The sequence below is a fragment of the Megalobrama amblycephala genome, linkage group LG8, assembly GCF_018812025.1.
Source record: "Megalobrama amblycephala isolate DHTTF-2021 linkage group LG8, ASM1881202v1, whole genome shotgun sequence".
NCBI classification, from domain to species: domain Eukaryota; kingdom Metazoa; phylum Chordata; class Actinopteri; order Cypriniformes; family Xenocyprididae; genus Megalobrama; species Megalobrama amblycephala.
This window is the reverse complement of record NC_063051.1, coordinates 8,220,497-8,239,167: the sequence shown is the minus strand read 5'-3', so window position 1 is coordinate 8,239,167 and position 18,671 is coordinate 8,220,497. Positions and strand designations below refer to the sequence as shown.

General features: G+C 35.8%; 1 long non-coding RNA gene across 2 annotated transcripts; it reads left to right on the top strand.

Moving 5' to 3' along the window:
- The first annotated feature begins 4,179 nt into the window (after positions 1 to 4,179).
- Positions 4,180 to 18,225, top strand: LOC125273238. 2 transcript variants are annotated; one of them, XR_007186026.1, is made up of 3 exons: positions 4,180 to 4,278; positions 13,497 to 13,651; positions 18,170 to 18,225. It is a non-coding gene; the product is annotated as an uncharacterized LOC125273238 (long non-coding RNA). The 2 variants fall into 2 exon arrangements; XR_007186025.1 differs by lacking the exon at positions 4,180 to 4,278 and adding an exon at positions 6,417 to 6,475.
- Positions 18,226 to 18,671: the final 446 nt, after the last annotated feature.

Here is an 18,671-nt window from a genome sequence, read left to right as displayed (position 1 = left end):
AAACAGCTCAAACATGCATTTTAGTCTGGGACTAGTTTATGCCTTGTCTGTGAAACCGGGGGATAATGTTTTTTTTTAATGATAAGAGCTCTTTAATATGTGTCTTTACTGTAAAACGGTAATGTCATATTCATTTTTAAAATTTAAATCCACAGACATTAAAGGCAACATATGCTAAAGTGATATATAAATTCACATATTAGTTTCTTACTTTAAAGTAATGAGAAAAAAAAAAACGTGTGTTTTTTTTCCCCCAGACGATCAAGCAGTAGTTTCAGAATGATGGAGCTACTGTGTGCTCTTATTGTGTTTAAGGTTACAAACGGCTCTCCTGTGCTGTGCCTGTAGACTAATATGGATCGCTCACATTGGTTCTTCCCATAAATTAAAGTAAAATACAGTGGCTTTTTTTTCTTCCTTTCTTTTTTCTTTGATTAAAAGATGTGTGCATCATAGTCCCTCAGCTCTTGGCTAAAAGAGTAAATTGTGCTGGTTTAATAAGTTGTGAAAGCAAAGCTCCCTTTCTGCACATGATTAATAAGCTTATGGTAATTGGGTTGGAATGTCCTCTGAGTAAAAGAGATATTTTTCTTCTAATTTACAAGACAAATTACCCATCATCAATAATATTTTGCCTAGAGAAATCTTTGATTTTTAGCATTGTTGTTCTGCACTTTTAATCAAAAATACACATACAGCATTTTTTCTTTATTAAAGTAGTACGATTAATATTAATTAAAACATATCCCCATCGTCTGCATGTAATGCATAGATTTTATATTTGAATTATTAAATTTCTTGTTTTTGAATAAAGTCTTGAGAATAATGTAAATGGATGAACTGAGGTTTGCCCGACGATATGAATTAATAAACAAACATCACTTATGCTTTGAAAAAAAAAAAGCCACAATTTTCATTTCAGTATATAGAGGTTTATGTCCAATTTATGTGCAGTTTCAGCAGAACTGAAACTAATGGTAACTAGAGGGGCTTATGATTATTATTAATATGAGAATATATATTTAAGGTAGTATATGAAGATGTATGACCAAGCGAGTTTAAGGGAGGCTCATTAGATTTCAGTGTTTCTGTACTGCGGAAATGGTTCAACTTTCCCAACGTTCTTCATGCGGGTGAGTAAATTATGAAAAATCTTGATATATTTGCTATTCTGTTTGGTTCCGCTAGTGGCAAATGACTTCCGGCACTGTAATTGAATTCTAAGCCAACTCATAATACAAAGACACCAGCAGCATTGCTCATTATGCGTGTTGGGATTATGTTATTTACACTGTGAGTTACTCTGTCCACTGACCTAAGCAGGCAAGTGTTAGCTGAGCCTCGACACACAAATCTTGAAGCAGACCTTGTTTACAACACACACACGAGCACATATTCACTGCCAACTCACAACAAGTGCTATTACAGTCAGTATTAGAACAATACAGAAACCATCTGCCGACCGGATTTAACCTGATCCAATTAGCATACCATTTGCATTGATTAATCCACAAAAATATGCTGCATAATATAATTTCTGAAAGAGTCAGTTCATGCCAAATAAAATCACTAACAGACAAATTGATGCTAAATCACTGTCTGGGAATCATAACCTATTGCATTCCGTGTAAATTAGAGGAGGGAGTGAGAGAGAGAGACAGTGACAGAAAGACAGAGAAAAGAAATCAGAATCAGGTTAGAGATGGATTTCGGTCATTTTTCAGGCTGTCAGCTGTTTGCTTTGCAGTGCTGAGGGTGAATGACAATGCTGGCTGTGACATTGTACCTCACGCAGAACTTTAAAACTCGCATGCATGCAGTGAGAAATAGAATGCATCTGGCAAACCTGTGTTTCCCACAGCTGTGCTCCTGTTTTGTGTCACTGCAATCTCTACAAGTACGTTAATAAAATAACTCAAATGAATATTCATGTCCATGTATTATTTAAATAAGGAGCATTGGGATTATCCCTTATGTAATATACCCTTTACCTACTGTAAATCCACTTAAAGGGGTGGTTGATTATGATTTCACTTTTCTTTTTTTTTTTTTACTTTCGTTAGTGTGTAATGTTGCTGTTAGAGCATAAACAACATCTGCAAAGTTACAATGCTCAAAGTTCAGTAAAGGGAGATATTTTCTTTTACAGAAATTGCTTTTTAAGGACTACAATGAGTTTCTTCTCGGGTTAGTGACATCACAAACCCCAAATTTTACATAAACCCTCCCCAGGAAACATGCAACAAAAGGGGGTGAGGCCATGTTGGGCTGCTTTAGAGAAGAGGAAGAGTTGTTGTAGTAGAGTGTTAAATCAACTCCACAGCAACTACATAAATGTATCCACAAATCATTCAGAAACGTACAGTTTCATTCTAAAAGGTGTAACTTCTTCCTGAGTATCTCCATCAGTGTCGACTCCGGTTTGAACAATGTAAGGCTGAACACTGTTACTGACAATCCTCATTTTGGCTGCGTGAGATTCTCCATCTTTGTTGTTGTTGAGCAACCGAAGCGTGAGCTGTTAAAGCTCCACCCTCTTTTGGAAAGGAGGCCGGGAGCAGCAGCTCATTTGCATTTAAAGGGACACACACAAAAATGGCGTGCTTTTGCTCACGCCAAAATAGGGGCAAATTTGACAAGCTATAATAAATGATCTGTGGGGTATTTTGAGCTGAAACTTCAGACACATTCTGGGGACACCAGAGACTTATAATACATGTTGTAATTTTTTTTTACACATTTTAACAATTTAAAGCTGCTGTCCATAACTTTTTTTTAAAATTATCCAAAATCAATTTTTGAGCAAGTACATAACCAGCCAGTGTTCAAAACTATCTCCTTACCTTAGCCTGAATCACAATGTTTTATAATGTTTTATAATCTCGTTTCAAAATTCGAGCATGTCTTTGCGTCATTGTGAGGCGGATCGTTTATAGCCTTTTCTCACCGCAGCTGCAATAATTAAACATCATTTGGGTGGCGGATTGTGTGGTATGTATGAAAAAATAATTGTTAGAGATTAGACTGTACAGAAATTGAAATCTACAGGTAATGCTACACACTAAATACACATAGTCACGCAATGCTGATGTTGTTAACATTAACAATTGAGAAAGTATAACAATAATAATATTGTTAGATTTAATCACCATAGGCAGCGTGATTTATTGTAATGCTTTTTTTGTCTTAGTTGGTCAGAACAAAAGTGGCAGGCATGTTACTTACTTGTTCAGATGAAAATTCTTACTTTAGTCATACTTCAAGACAATCTGTGATTCCAAAGTACAGCATCCACACTGACAGCAAACATTAGATTCATCTGAGCTGAGGAGCCATGCTGAGGCACAACTCACGTAAAAATGATAATCCCGCAAACAACTGCAATTGCAGGTTTCAAACAGAGATGGCGACAAAGAGGCAAAACTTACGGAATGCAGCTCTCAAATAACTGCTTTCTATTTTAATATGTTATTTATTCCTGTGATGTCAAAGCTGAATTTTCAGCATCATTATTAGTCTTCAGTGTCACATGATCCTTAATATGCTGATTTGGTGCTCAAAAAACATTTCTTATTATTATCAGTGAAGAATACAGAAAAGATCTGTACTCTAAAAAGACTTTAATTGAAGTACACAGGAGATAAGATGTTTTAATTATTATTATCAGTTGAAAACATTTAACTGGCTAATATTTCTTTGGAAATTATGATATAATTTTTCAGGATTCTTTGAATAGAAAGTTCAGAAGAGCAGCATTTATTTGAAATATAAATCTTTGTGACAGTCCAAAACTCTTTACTTTCTCTTTTTATCAATTCAATGCATCATTGCTACATAAAAATATTAAATTCTCTCAAAAAACTTTTTCACTGAGCTTGTTGCAGCGCATTTTTGGATTGCTTTCTCCACTTTTAGAAGGCAGCATAAGCAGGCAGCTGCTTTCTGGAAAGTACCTTGTGCACTAAAGCGCCACTAACATCATAAAGCTTTTTGGAACAGATTTATAAGGCCATTTATTTTTATTTCCATATATTCAAGTGTTTGCAAAGAGACCTTCAAGCATGCATACTGGAGTTATTCACTTGTTCACCAGCTTGAGCATTTCATTATTTTTATTAGAATTACATTGCTCTTAATTTTCTTATTCAATGCAACTAACTATACTTTTTTATATATAAGGACAATACCCCTGGAACAATGTGGGCTTACGTGTCTTGCTCAAGGGCACTGTGGCGGTGGCTTATGAAACCATACTACCGTGTGCCCCTGCTGAAGAAGGTAAGCCAATGCATCACATGACTTCTGCTCCAGCAGTGTGAAGATGCCTCTTGTTTCCAGTAAACTCTTTTGGTGCACAACAACCTTGACATAAAGCCTTTCCATTCCCATCTTCACTTTATACACTCAATGAAATATACTTCAGCGCACTGTTACAAAACTCAAAACCTTGCTCCGTGTTTCTCAATAGTTTGCTGTGGAGGACACACAACAGGACACAATAAATTTGTCCCACACACAGGCAATACAGAAGTGTACAAATGCACCCAAGAGCATCTTTATGAGTTGGTATTGGCTCCCCTGCAATATAGGCACGACTTGCAACAATGAAGACAACCTTCAGCCAAGGCTGTGATACTTGAAGACAATCATTATACAACATTTCAGCAACCTGATAACACACAAACCAATCATCTCATTGGAACACAATTATCATAAAGGTCAATTTATATATACCTATTAATAATAGGCATTATAACCCATGTATATAACATCTTGTTCAGCCGCTGACATTATGTGATACCATTTGTGAAAGTGAATAGAACATTTCTACAATGCGTTCCCTATGGTACTGTGATCTTCTGGCCTAAATCAACACATAAATTAACGTTATCTTGTACAGTAGGTGTAATTGCTGATACAGGTCCTCAATAGACTTGCACTAGATGAGCAAACGCTTTGGAAGAATTGATCAGTGACATTTTAATGTTATAGGGCATAGTGAAGGATCAGTTAAACTGATTGAATTTAAATTGCCAGCCTGACCTAGTTATTCAAAGTCATTCAAGGTGTACAAGAAATGTAAATAGTGAAATTGTAATAAATTAATGCAGGTCTCATCAGCTGTGAAATGATTCTTAGCAACAAAGCGAGGCAAGAGTGTTTTTTTGAGCTCTTGACTGCCAGGTGTGTGCGAGCGTTTTAATTCAATTACATTAAATACCGTACTGATGATTGCAGCTTAGATTAGTTATTAATTAATGCTGATGCTTGTGATTACTTAAAAGTAATTATAGGCATGTAAACAATTTATTTTACTACATCTGTTGCATAAACACACACTTAACATGAGAATAAGCACGCATGAATTAGTCATAAAGTTGTTTTAAGGGACAATTCATCCATAAAATGAAAATTCTGTCATTATTTATGTCATTTAAAACTGTATTTACATGAAATGCACAATCTTGTGTAAATATTTGAATAGTATTTGATAAGGTCACGCGTGAAGTAGGCGGAAGTAAGTGTTTACAAAATGAACGTGCAAAGACTTAGTCAAATGGCCTTTAAAAAAAAGGTAATACAATGATGAGTTTTTCAACCCTCCGCGGTACTTCCGCCTACGTCACACGTGACCTTTCCAACGCAATTACGTAATGCATGGCGCATCGCAGAGCTAGTGCAAGATGAGCATTTAAAAAGTGTAGAAATTTTCTTTTTTTTTTTTTTTTTTTTTTTTTTAGAAAATGACCAATCATTTCACTAGACAAGACCCTAATGTAGAGCCCTTTGAAGCTGCATTGAAACTGTAATTTGGACCTTCAATCCATTGGTATTGATGTCCACTATATGAAGAAAAATCCTGGAATGTTTTCCACAAAAGCCATAATTTCTTTTCGACTGAAGAAAGAAAGACATAAACATCTTGGATGACATGGGGGTTAGTATATTATCAGGAAATTTGAATTCTGAAGTGAGCTAATCCTTTGAGAAACTGCGTGTTGTGTTTATATTCTGGGTTCATCTGCCTGTGTGTACATAGTATCAAGGTCAAGGTATCTTTATTAGTACCCGAAGGTAAATTTTTGTTCAGACAGGAGATTCAGCAATCCATCCTTAAGACAATCCATAAGACATCATAACATACAATAACGATAAAATATTAAAGGTGCCATAGATTATGTTTTTAAAAGATGTAATATAAGTCTAAGGTGTCCCCTGAATGTGTCTGTGAAGTTTCAGATCAAAATACCCCATAGATTTTTTTTTTTTTATTTTTTTTAACTGCCTATTTTGGGGCATCATTATAAACACGCCGATTTTATGCTGCGGCCCCTTTAAATCCCGTGGTCCACGCCCACAGAGCTTGCGCTTGCCTTGAACAGTGCCTTAACAAAGTTTACACAGCTAATATAACCCTCAAAATGGATCTTTACAAAGTGTTCGTCATGCATGCGGCATGTATGCGTCAGATTATGTGAGTATTGTATACTGTTATATTGTTTACTTCTGATTTTGAATGAGTTTGATAGTGCTCCGTGGCTAACGGCTAATGCTACTCTGTTGGAGAGATTTATAAAGAATGAAGTTGTGTTTATGCATTATACAGACTGCAAGTGTTTAAAAATGAAAATAGCGACGGCTCTCTTGTCTCCGTGAATACAGTAATAACCGATGGTAACTTTAACCACATTTAACAGTACATTAGCAACATGCTAACGAAACATTTAGAAAGACAGTTTACAAATATCACTAAAAACATCATGTTATCATGGATCATGTCAGTTATTATTGCTCCATCTGCCATTTTTCGCTATTGTTCTTGCTTGCTTACCTAGCCTGATGATTTGGTTGTGCACATCCAGACGTTAATACTGGCTGCCCTTGTCTAATGCCTTTTATAATGTTGGAAACGTGGGCTGGCATATGCAAATATTGGGGGCGTACACCCCGACTGTTACGTAGTCGGTGTTATGTTGAGATTCGCCTGTTCTTCTGAGGTCTTTTAAACAAATGAGATTTATATAAAAAGGAGGAAACAATGGAGTTTGAGACTCACTGTATGTCATTTCCATGTACTGAACTCTTGTTATTTAACTATGCCAAGATAAATTCAATTTTTCATTCGAGGGCACCTTTAAAGCGTAAAAAGTCATGACAATGTGCTTCTACACACACCCTCGATGCCCACCTAAAATACATAAAGTAACCATGCGTAGCAAAGAGTGTATGCATTATCAATAAGGTGTATACTGAATTTGGTCTTTTAATATCACTGTCTTACTACATTAGTACTTAGGCACAAACCTGGTAAAAATGGGAAAAAAAACTTTTTTTGCCCTCCAGGTGGGCGTTGCTATAAGGGTGTGACGTCACGTGAAAACAATAAATTATCACTTTCTTTTTCTTCGGTTCTACCTTTATATATTTTCCGAGTCCATGGTTGGGCAAAATTCTGAAGTGAAGAATTGGCTTCCTTTTGAATTAATGAGTGTGTAATTGCATCAGCCACAAAGATGTTGAAATATATATATTTTTTTGTCTTAACAAACTTATTTTCTAGTTCATTACAGTTATATTAATTCCTTTGAATTTCAATTCATTTTTAATCTATTTCCTCGCATGCAAATATGAATTGCAATCTTTGTATTTTGGCTGTTGAAATAGTCAAATAGTATGAATATTCAGCAAGCATCTGTCCAGTTCGATGCATGAACTTTGACCTGCGCTGGATCCCCACACAATTACCCTCCCCGTGAGCCATGTTTACCTGTTCCAGAACATTAATACAGACACACTGATATCTTCCCACTGTGCCCTGCAGTGAGTCGGAGCAATCAGACATACACGATCATCCTTTTGAAAAATCAAAGCTAGGCTTCCAGCTGAGCCAAGTTTGATATCCAAAGGCAGGCTGCCCAGCGAGACTATCTCTGCTCTGTTGTGATGAGGTGAAGTCTCACAATGTTACGACAGATAAATATTTATTTTGGGTGACACTTTCTAAATTTGCTTCCATCATTTGACGGGCCAAGTCTTTTATCTGCCAGCGACATTCATAAATTTGCACAGTTTGCCTATGATTTCAGGCACTGACACCAAAACTTGAGGATGACCAGTGGATTGCTTTGGCTGGAGATCTTCAAACACTTGTGCACATTGACAAAAGATAGTTGTGCGGTGCATGGCTTTTGTGTAGTTTGAAATTTCTGCTAAATAGCTCTCTCTGTGGAACAATGCTACAGCACAGTGAGCCGTGATGGAGTCTGGAGTGCATAGCTTGAGGTGTTTGATAAGACCTGTACAGGCTTAGCTCCGAGGGGTTACTGAGGTGGGCTGACAGCATTGTGCGAATCCTCAGGGACTCTCTGCCTCTATGATTACAGCTCGCTGTACTTTATCTCTCTCTCTCTCTCTCTCTCTCTCTCTCTCTCTCTCTCTCTCTCTCTCTCTCTCTCTCTCTCTCTCTCTCTCTCTCTCATTCTCTCTCTCTCAGCTGTTTGACTCTTAAAATAGACCCTCAAGGTCTGGCTGGCTGCTATTCCCAGCTGTAACTCGAGCGATTTCTAAAACAGAGTGACCACTTGCTCTTTTGTTCACAACCTGCAGAGTGTGAGATGTGGATGGTGTCCAAGGTGGAGGACAAAGGTCAAAAATGCCACTTTTTCTCATCTTCGAAACCTTTTTCGTCCTTCAGTGATTTTGGAGTAGGATGTGTTCCTCAATCAATAGTCCCATCGAACAGTCGTCACCCCACTGCCAAAATGAACTGTATATGACTGGTTGATTGAATTACTGTTTCTAATTTTGTTTCCATTATTTTGTTTCACTTTTGATCAATTTAAAGGAGACGGATAATCTCCTTATGCAAGATGTAATATAAGTTTTTGGTGTACCTAGAATGTGTTTGTGAAGTTTCAGCTCAATATAGCTTGTCAAATTTGCCCCTATTCGGGTGTGAGCAAAAACACACCGTTTTTGTGTGCGTCCCTTTAAATGCAAATTATTTCTGCTGCTCCCGGCCCCCTTTCCAGAAGAGGGTGAAGCTTTAACAGCTTGCGCTTCGGTTGCTCAACAACAAAACTGGAGAATCTCACGCAGCCAAAATGAGGATTGTCAGTAACGGTGTTCAGCCTTACATTGTTCAAACCGGATTCTGACACTGATGGAGAGCAACATAAAAGCAAACTTTTAGAATGAAACTGGACGTTTCTGAATGGTTAGTGGATACATTTATGTAGTTGCTGTTGAGTTGATTCAACTCGTCGACTAGCATGTGCCATCATGTTAATCTTTTGTGCAATTCCAGCATTGAATTGATCCTCATTTGTGAAGCAGTCCGGCGTAAAATGACGGTATGACAACAACACTCTTCTACAACAACTTTTCCTCTTCTCTGAAGCAGCCCAACATGGCCTCACCCCCTTTCTTGCATGTTCCCGGGGGGCGGTGTTTATGCAAATTTTGGGGTTAGTGATGTCACCAACCAGGGAAGAAGCTCGTTGTAGTCCCTGCCATCCGTTTGTTGTAGTCCTTAAAAAGCGATTTCTGTAAAAGAAAATATCATCCTTTGCATTGAACTTTGAGCGTCGTAACTTTGCAGATGTTATGCTCTAACAGCAACATTACACACTAACTAAAGTTAAAAAAGTAAAATTATAATCAACTTTACTGACCCAAAGTTTTGAACAATATGTATATCTCTTTGTCTGCTACCAGGTATGCATGATGTTGTGGATATCCAAGTTCGAATTCCAAGTTCAAATTGCATTCTATTGCACTTTTCCAAGAAGGTCTGATAGAGCACAGCGTAAATCTCATGGTAATGAATTCTAGTTTTTAATAATTCCAAGTTATGTGCACTCTGATTGAGCAACAGCTTGTTTATCATTACTTAGTGACCGTTCTTCATTGCCCTTGTGCTATAACTAAACAAATGTATTTGCATATTTTTGAGGCAAATGAGGCTAATTATGTAAAATCAGAGATGGGACATTTGAGACTGACCTCTCTTGTACAAGTATGAACACAATTCAGGGACTTTGTTCAAGGACACCTCTTGAAAGTGTGCATTTGCTCTATAAATGACCAACTTGTCTTCTACTAAGGAGAGTTTTTATGTTAAAGGCACATTGAATTCAGGAGAATCATGGTTTTTAGAGAAAGACATTCTACAACAACAAGAAACGAGTTCTTACTGGCAAGTGGTATTAATATACTAGTGACATTGAAAAGTCATCATCAGTTTAACCTGCATTAAGAACACTTATTTTCAGATATCATGAAAAGACCTTTCATAATGAATAAGCACAAAGTGAGTGGATAAGAGGGCTGTGTTTTAAAGAAAATGAGGGCCGTGTTGATGCTTTTGCTGGGATCCTTGCAGTGTGGCAAATGCTGTGTCTGTGGTTGATGCGTGGGAAGAAAGCACTTCAGCGACCAACTTCATGCTAAAATGCTCCTGTTAATCCCCCGTAGCTCCAGAGAGGGTAGAACTACCTGCGGAGACACACACACACATACACAGAGTAGTACACACGTGCGTGCTCACACACACACACACACACACACACACACACACACACACACACACACACACACACACACGTATTCACAGTTTCATAGATGGTAGACTGGGTAATGAAGCCGTGGAATTAATCACTGTGTAAAATAATGGTAAGCGTTTTCACTCTTCTGCACTGATGGCCGCTGTGGGGAGTCATTCATAAAGCAGCAGGTGGGGATGCCACTATGATGTCAGTTCCATACCTGTGGTTTTATATGACAGAATAGAACCTGTTCATCTACTGTATATTCTGAAGAAACCACTATGGGCTCTTCATATGATTAGCTATAGACATTGCAATTAATATTTTATTTCTTTTATAATGTATTCACCTAAAAATATACATTTTTTTAATGTTTATATACAAACCCGATTCCAAAAAAGGTGGGACACTGTACAAATTGTGAATAAAAACAGAATGCAATGATGTGGAAGTTTCAAATTTCAATATTTTATTCAGAATACAACATAGATGACATATCAAATGTTTAAACTGAGAAAATGTATCATTTTAAGGGAAAAATAAGTTGATTTTAAATTTCATGGCATCAACACATCTCAAAAAAGTTGGGACAAGGCCATGTTTTCCACTGTGTGGCATCCCCTCTTCTTTTTATAACAGTCTGCAAACGTCTGGGGACTGAGGAGACAAGTTGCTCAAGTTTAGGAATAGGAATGTTGTCCCATTCTTGTCTAATACAGGCTTCTAGTTGCTCAACTGTCTTAGGTCTTCTTTGTCGCATCTTCCTCTTTATGATGCACCAAATGTTTTCTATGGGTGAAAGATCTGGACTGCAGGCTGGCCATTTCAGTACCCGGATCCTCCTTCTACGCAGCCATGATGTTGTAATTGATGCAGTATGTGGTCTGGCATTGTCATGTTGGAAAATGCAAGGTCTTCCCTGAAAGAAATGACGTCTGGATAGGAGCATATGTTGTTCTAGAACTTGGATATACCTTTCAGCATTGATGGTGCCTTTCCAGATGTTTAAGCTGCCCATGCCACATGCACTCATGCAACCCCATACCATCAGAGATGCAGGCTTCTGAACTGAGCGCTGATAACAACTTGGGTTGTCCTTGGCCTTTTTAGTCCGGATGACATGGCATCCCAGTTTTCCAAAAAGAACTTCAAATTTTGATTCGTCTGACCACAGAACAGTTTTCCACTTTTCCACAGTCCATTTTAAATGAGCCTTGGCCCAGAGAAAACGCCTGCGCTTCTGGATCATGTTTAGATATGGCTTCTTTTTTGACCTATAGAGTTTTAGCCAGCAACAGTGAATGGCACGGTGGATTGTGTTCACCGACAATGTTTTCTGGAAGTATTCCTGAGCACATGTTGTGATTTCCATTACAGTAGCATTCCTGTATGTGATGCAGTGCCGTCTAAGGGCCCGAAGATCACGGGCATCCAGTTTGGTTTTCCGGCCTTGACCCTTACGCACAGAGATTGTTCCAGATTCTCTGAAACTTTGGATGATATTATGCACTGTAGATGATGATAACTGCAAACTCTTTGCAGTTTTTCTCTGAGAAACACCTTTCTGATATTGCTCCAATATTTTTCGCCGCAGCATTGGGGGAATTGGTGATCCTCTGCCCATCTTGACTTCTGAGAGACACTGCCACTCTGAGAGGCTCTTTTTATACCCAATCATGTTGCCAATTGACCTAATAAGTTGCAAATTGGTCTTCCAGCTGTTCCTTATATGTACATTTAACTTTTCCGGCCTCTTATTGCTACCTGTCCCAACTTTTTTGGAATGTGTAGCTCTCATGAAATCCAAAATGAGCCAATATTTGGCATGACATTTCAAAATGTCTCACTTTCAACATTTAATATGTTATCTATATTCTAATGTGAATAAAATATAAGTTTATGAGATTTGTAAATTATTGCATTCCTTTTTTATTCACAATTTGTACAGTGTCCCAACTTTTTTGGAATCAGGTTTGTATTTTTAATGTTTAAATAATGATTTACGTAATGTTTTAAAAATATAGATATGTGCACACATATAGTGTGTGTGTGTGTGTATGTGCGTGCATTTTTGAGTTTTTTATATCACATAATCTGTATATTTAAATGCAACATTTGTATTTAAAAGAACAAAATATAACCACAAATGTAATATATATATTCACACGTATTGTGAAATGTGCTATATAAATGAAGATGACTTTACTTGATACACAGTCAAACCAAAAATTATTCCGACATTTTTATATTTCTGATATATTTTTACTAGTGGGTGCAGGACACTAAAGTTCATTTATGTAAGTGCAGGATAGTAAAATAAAGTAAACTGTGACATATTATACCCAAAAGTTCTTCATACAGTGGACTATCAGTAAAATTGATACAAATTTGGAACCAAAAATTATTCAGACACTTTGACCTGACCATGTTTAATAAAATATATATATATATATATATATATATATATATATATATATATATATATATATATATATATATATATATATATTACAGACACACATATTTTGTAAACAAACTTGTATGTTAGATGCAATTAATTGCAATTAATCATTTTTACAGCACTAATACATAACTAATATATAAGTATATATAAAAAAGTATGTGTGTGTATATATATAATATATATATATATATATATATATATATATATATATATATATATATACATATATATACATACATATAATACTTTTTTGGGGGGCTAACTTGATTTACTAACTTCACTGGTTTATTTTGTAATGTGGTTTTGCCGATCCATGATAAACATTCACTTTGCATCAAAGGAGACTGTGAAGTGTGTCACTGTTACCAAAATGCTCTTTGAATGTTAAAGAAACATACAGTATGTCTTCTCAACGAAAGCAGGAGGAGAGATCAGTAACATGCACTGACCCGTAGATGAAACCTGTCTTGCTTTCTATTTTTCAGAAGGAGGGTTCTTAGAACCAAGAAGGTCTATAAAACCTGGAGAGAACTAATCATTAGCAACCCATTTCATCGCAATGGCAGTTTGTTGGCTGGCACAGGAACCCTCAGAAGTATTCAACCAGCTTTCTGCCATCTTTTCATGTGGAGATTCTGACGTAAGTCTGTTTCACGCTTTTAAGAGTTCTCCAAAAATTTGTCACACAACAATGTAATGTCTTTGAGTAATCTTTATTTAAAGGGGTTTTTGTCCACAAATATTGATATGTGATTATATGCATTTCACGTAATTAGTTGGATTAACATTTTAAATCACTTGACGGCCCTAAATATGCACGATACAACCCCTTTCAAACTGAATCCTGAAAAAATTTAATTATGATTTGATGTGAATGCAAAGTACTTCCACAGCATAACTGTATGAAGCTACATCTTTAATTTCACAAACATCACTCCAAACAACTTATCATGAATGCAGCCCATATGCTGAACTGACTGCCTTTGTGTCAAACAGCTGAATAGACATTGAGAATGTGAATAACATCGTGCAGTATTACAAAAAAGCCATGTAGTTGATATTGAATCTTTTGTTACAATGCCTGACAAAGCAAGAAATTCTGAGAAATATATTCTGAGAAACTCTTGAATCTGTGCCGAACTGACAGTTGTATAGTTGGATGCGAGCGTGACAAATGTGTTCAGGGCTTATGGGACAGTACACAGCTACACAGACGTCTCTGTTTCCCAATTTCTAAATTTTAATCACAAATTTGGGGTATTCACACACCGTGAAGTCAGAAGTACTGTCCAAAAATGGTGGCGGCACTGAGCTGTTGGAAGTTGGAAAGTAACATGAATACTGATAAAGACGTTGATTGATAATGAAGTACTTGTGGCATAAATATTCAACACTTGCAGATCACTATGGATTAACGCAGTTCAAGACATTGTGGGAATTACAAATTTCAGTTTGGTGGCACTTTACATCAAGTGAACCAGTTATGTGAACCAAAAACTTTATATGATGTCATAACAGAATGTCAGGAGAATAATATGAATGAAGGTACACATGCAGTGCCATCTGGGATATACCTGAAATGGCTCAATAGATCATTAAAAAGATGTTTGTGACTTGATAATATAATCATGCTGTAAGAGAAGGAACATTGTGTCTTAAAGAGCACTTTGAGCTTAAGTGCACTAAAAGTGGAGTACAGTGGAGAACACAAGTGAGTAGTCAATTAACAGATGCTTTTATCCCAAGAGACCTTGCAGCACCCTGCTGTTAAGTGCCCTGCTCAAGGGCCCAATAATGATCGCTCATGGCTTACTCAGTCCAGCAACCTTCCACTGTAGCAGCCCTGAGCTTTAACTCTTAGGTCACATGACCCCCATATATCTCTGTAACAGGGTAGCAAGAGGACACGTCTTTGAAGCCCCTACTCTTATATTAAAATACGCTGTTATACAGTAGTGGCCAAAAGTGGGATATTTGTTTTATAATGACCCTGCAAGTCATTATACACACACACACACACACACACACACACAAAAAAAATCAGTTAAAACATTTACAGGTTGTAATAAAAGCACTCGTTAATAATTTTTTAAATGCACAAACTGAAATATATGTCTCTTATTTCAATAACTTCTGTAACACATTCCAATCATTTGGGGCAGTAAATTCAAAAGCAGAACGACCATAAGTAGTTTTCTTTCTTGGGATAGTCAAAGAGATGCAATTAGATGATGTAGTTGCATATGTATTAGTTTGTAATTGCAGCAATTTTTGAAGATAATTTGGTAGTAACATAAGATATGCCAGTGTATTTCCGGTCTTGTATGCAATGATGTTCAAGAGTATAATTCACAATGATATGTTCTATAGGGTGCATTAGTAATCAATCTAATTGCTGCATGATACAACACATCTAATTGTTCCAGAACACCTTTACGTGCATTTCTATATATATATATCACATCACCGTAATCAAACAAGGGTAAAACTGTGGTTTCAATAAGGTATTTCTTGGCTGATATAGTAAATACAGATCTGTTTCAATACAGAAAACTAAGTCTAGATTTAACTTTCTTCTGAAGATGAGTTATATGATAAGTGAAAGTCAAAGAACTATCGAGCCAAATTCCGAGATATTTACTACTACTACTTTACTACTATTTAGTACCGAGGTACTACTTCAATTTTTGCCCAATATAAGGATGTAATTTTTCTGACTACAGATCACCTGAGAGATATTGTTAATGTAGATTCAAAACAGAGTTAACACAGAGCCTTGTGGGACACCCGTGTTAATAGTTCAGATAATTGCTGATCAATCTTTATATTTTGGGATCTATTAGATAAATAGCTAGAGAACCAAGATAAGGTTGGATTTGACACACCAATATTACTTAATCTAGATAATAGAACAGAATGGTCAACGGTGTCAAACGCTTTAGCAAGATCAATAAAAATAGCTGCACAGAATTGTTGTGTTTCTAGTGCATTATAAATATCATTCATAACTTTTACAACTGCTGCAATACAACTAAATGATGAACGAAAGCCAGATTGGACATCAGATAATATATTACATCTATTTAGAAACCCTATCAATTGCTTATTCATTAGTTTCTCCATTACTTTTGTGACACAGGCCAGGACTGAAATTGGACGATATGAATTTGGATCTGTTTTATCACCACCCTTATAAACTGGAGATACAATGGCTGTTTTCCAGAGGAAATGGAATTAAAATGATTTTGTGTAAGTCCGCAGCAGCTAAATCATGTAGGAAGGCTTGCTCATTAAAATTTTTAAAAGAATGTTTCAGACGAATTATGCTAGGTTGATTAAGCGTACATTTTTTCCGAAGACATGCTATAAAACAATGGTCACTAATATCATTGCAAAAAAACATCAGATTGATATCGATCTGGAGTATTTGTTAAGATCACATCTAAAAGACTTGCATTGCCTAAACATTTATTATCATACCTGGTAGGTTTACTAATAATCTGAGTGAGATTTAAAGAATCAAATTGGAGCAGAACATGATCAGGAGGATTTAACATATTCCAGTTCAGATCACCCATTAATATAAATTCTGAATTAATATAAGAGTTAAGGATTGTTCCAAGAGTTGTTAAAACACAAGATAATAATATTTATAATATTTTAAATATGAGGGAAGAGCATAACATTAAACTTGGTTAAGATGTTTATCTGACAAAATTATTTGGCAAAAAAGGCAACCTACAGGTTTATTTTACTATGAAACAAAATGCACAGAAAACTAAAAAGCTAACTACAACATAATCAGTTATCAATATTTCCAAAATGATGTCCGCAAAATTTGGCATGTTTCATTGTGTTATCACAAAATGAAACAATTGACTCCCAGCTCAACTACACAATATGCTTACAAAATCTTTAACAAATTTTTCTTAATATTTAGAATAAAGGGTCAATTGTCCTAGACCAGACATCACTTTTGAACACTACTGAATATTTGTCTACAATCATGACTATTTTAAAAAATGTTATTATATACACTACTGTTCAAATATCTGGGGTCTTTAAGATTTTTTTCTTTTCTTTTTTTAAAAAAAGAAATAAATACTTTTATTCAAGGATTCATTGCATTGATCATTTAATGATGATATTTATAATGTTACAAAAGATATCTATTTCAAATAAAATGTTACTTTCTATCTAATAATATATTTATCATGGTTTGCAACATTGATAATAATAATAAATGTTTCTTGAGCAGCAAATCAGCATATTAGAATGATTTCTTAAGGATCATGTGACACTGAAGACTGGAGTAATGATGCTGAAAATTCAGTTTTGCATCACAGGAATAAATGACATTTTAAAATATATTCAAATTGAAAACAGTTGTTTAAAATTGTAGTAATATTTCACAATATTATTGATTTTACTGTATTTTTAAACAAATAAATGTAGCCTTGATAAGAGAGCATAAGAGACAAAAACATTTTAAACAATTTTTCTGACCCCAAACTTCTGAAGTGTTTCTTCAACTAGGGGCTATTTCCCAGGGCTCAATTTGCTATTAAAACAAACTGGTTTTTAACTTTTTTCTTGGTTTATGAAGGTAACATTAAAACTGCATTCGAATGAAATCACCTTTTTCAAAGTTTGTGTGATGTGTGGAAATCAAAAAATAAATCAAGATACTGTGAATATTTTTAGTGCTTATCAAGCTGTTTGTTAAATTATGCAAAAACTATGGATAAATGGATAATGGATTAATGCTAGCAATGAAATTAGCCTTAAAGTTTTGTGTGCCAAAAAACCAACAAAAAAAACACAAATTTATTCAACAATATCTAGTGAAGGGCAAAGGGCGAAACACTTATGATGTAACGAAGCCTTGTTTACTGAAATCACGTGACTTTGGCAGTTTGATACACGCTCCGAACCACTGATTCGAAACAAAAGATTTGTAAAGCTTCGAAGCTTCATGAAGCAGTGTTTTGAAATCGCACATCACTAGATACTGTTGAATAAAGTCGTTATTTTGTTTTTCTTTGGTTCGCTTCAGAACATTAAGGTTAAGCCACTGTAGTCACATGAACTGTTTTAAATATGTCTTTAGTAGCTTTCTGGGTGTTTGAAAGTGTTAATTATCTTGCTGGCAATGCAGGCTTTACTGAGCCATCGGATCTTCATTTGTGTTCTGAAGATGAAGGAAGGTCTTACAGGTGTGGAACGACATGAGGGTGAGTAATTAATGACAGAATTTTCATTTTTGGGTGAATTAACCCTTTAACAACACAAATGACATTACCAAGCCCTTTTATTCATGTCTGGCTGGATTCAGGTATTGAACGTCCACTTTTCACAATCCAATTAATTCCTAAAGGATACATTTGCCAGGCTTCGTTTTCCCAATTGAATATCCTGTTTCACTCAGAAATATGTCACATTACGGAAGTAAAAGTGTTTTGAATGCAGTTTCATGCTGATTTTAAAGGTTATTGAAAATTTCTGCAGATGCTGTAGAGTTTTTAGCATGCAAGAGCTGAGCTCAACTCCATGCTCAAAAAAACCCAAAAACCTCAAATTCAGTTGTTGTCATTTCTTTTGAAAACGGCTGATTCAGTACTTTGCATGTGACCTCAAGTTATTTTTTCATCATGATTCTT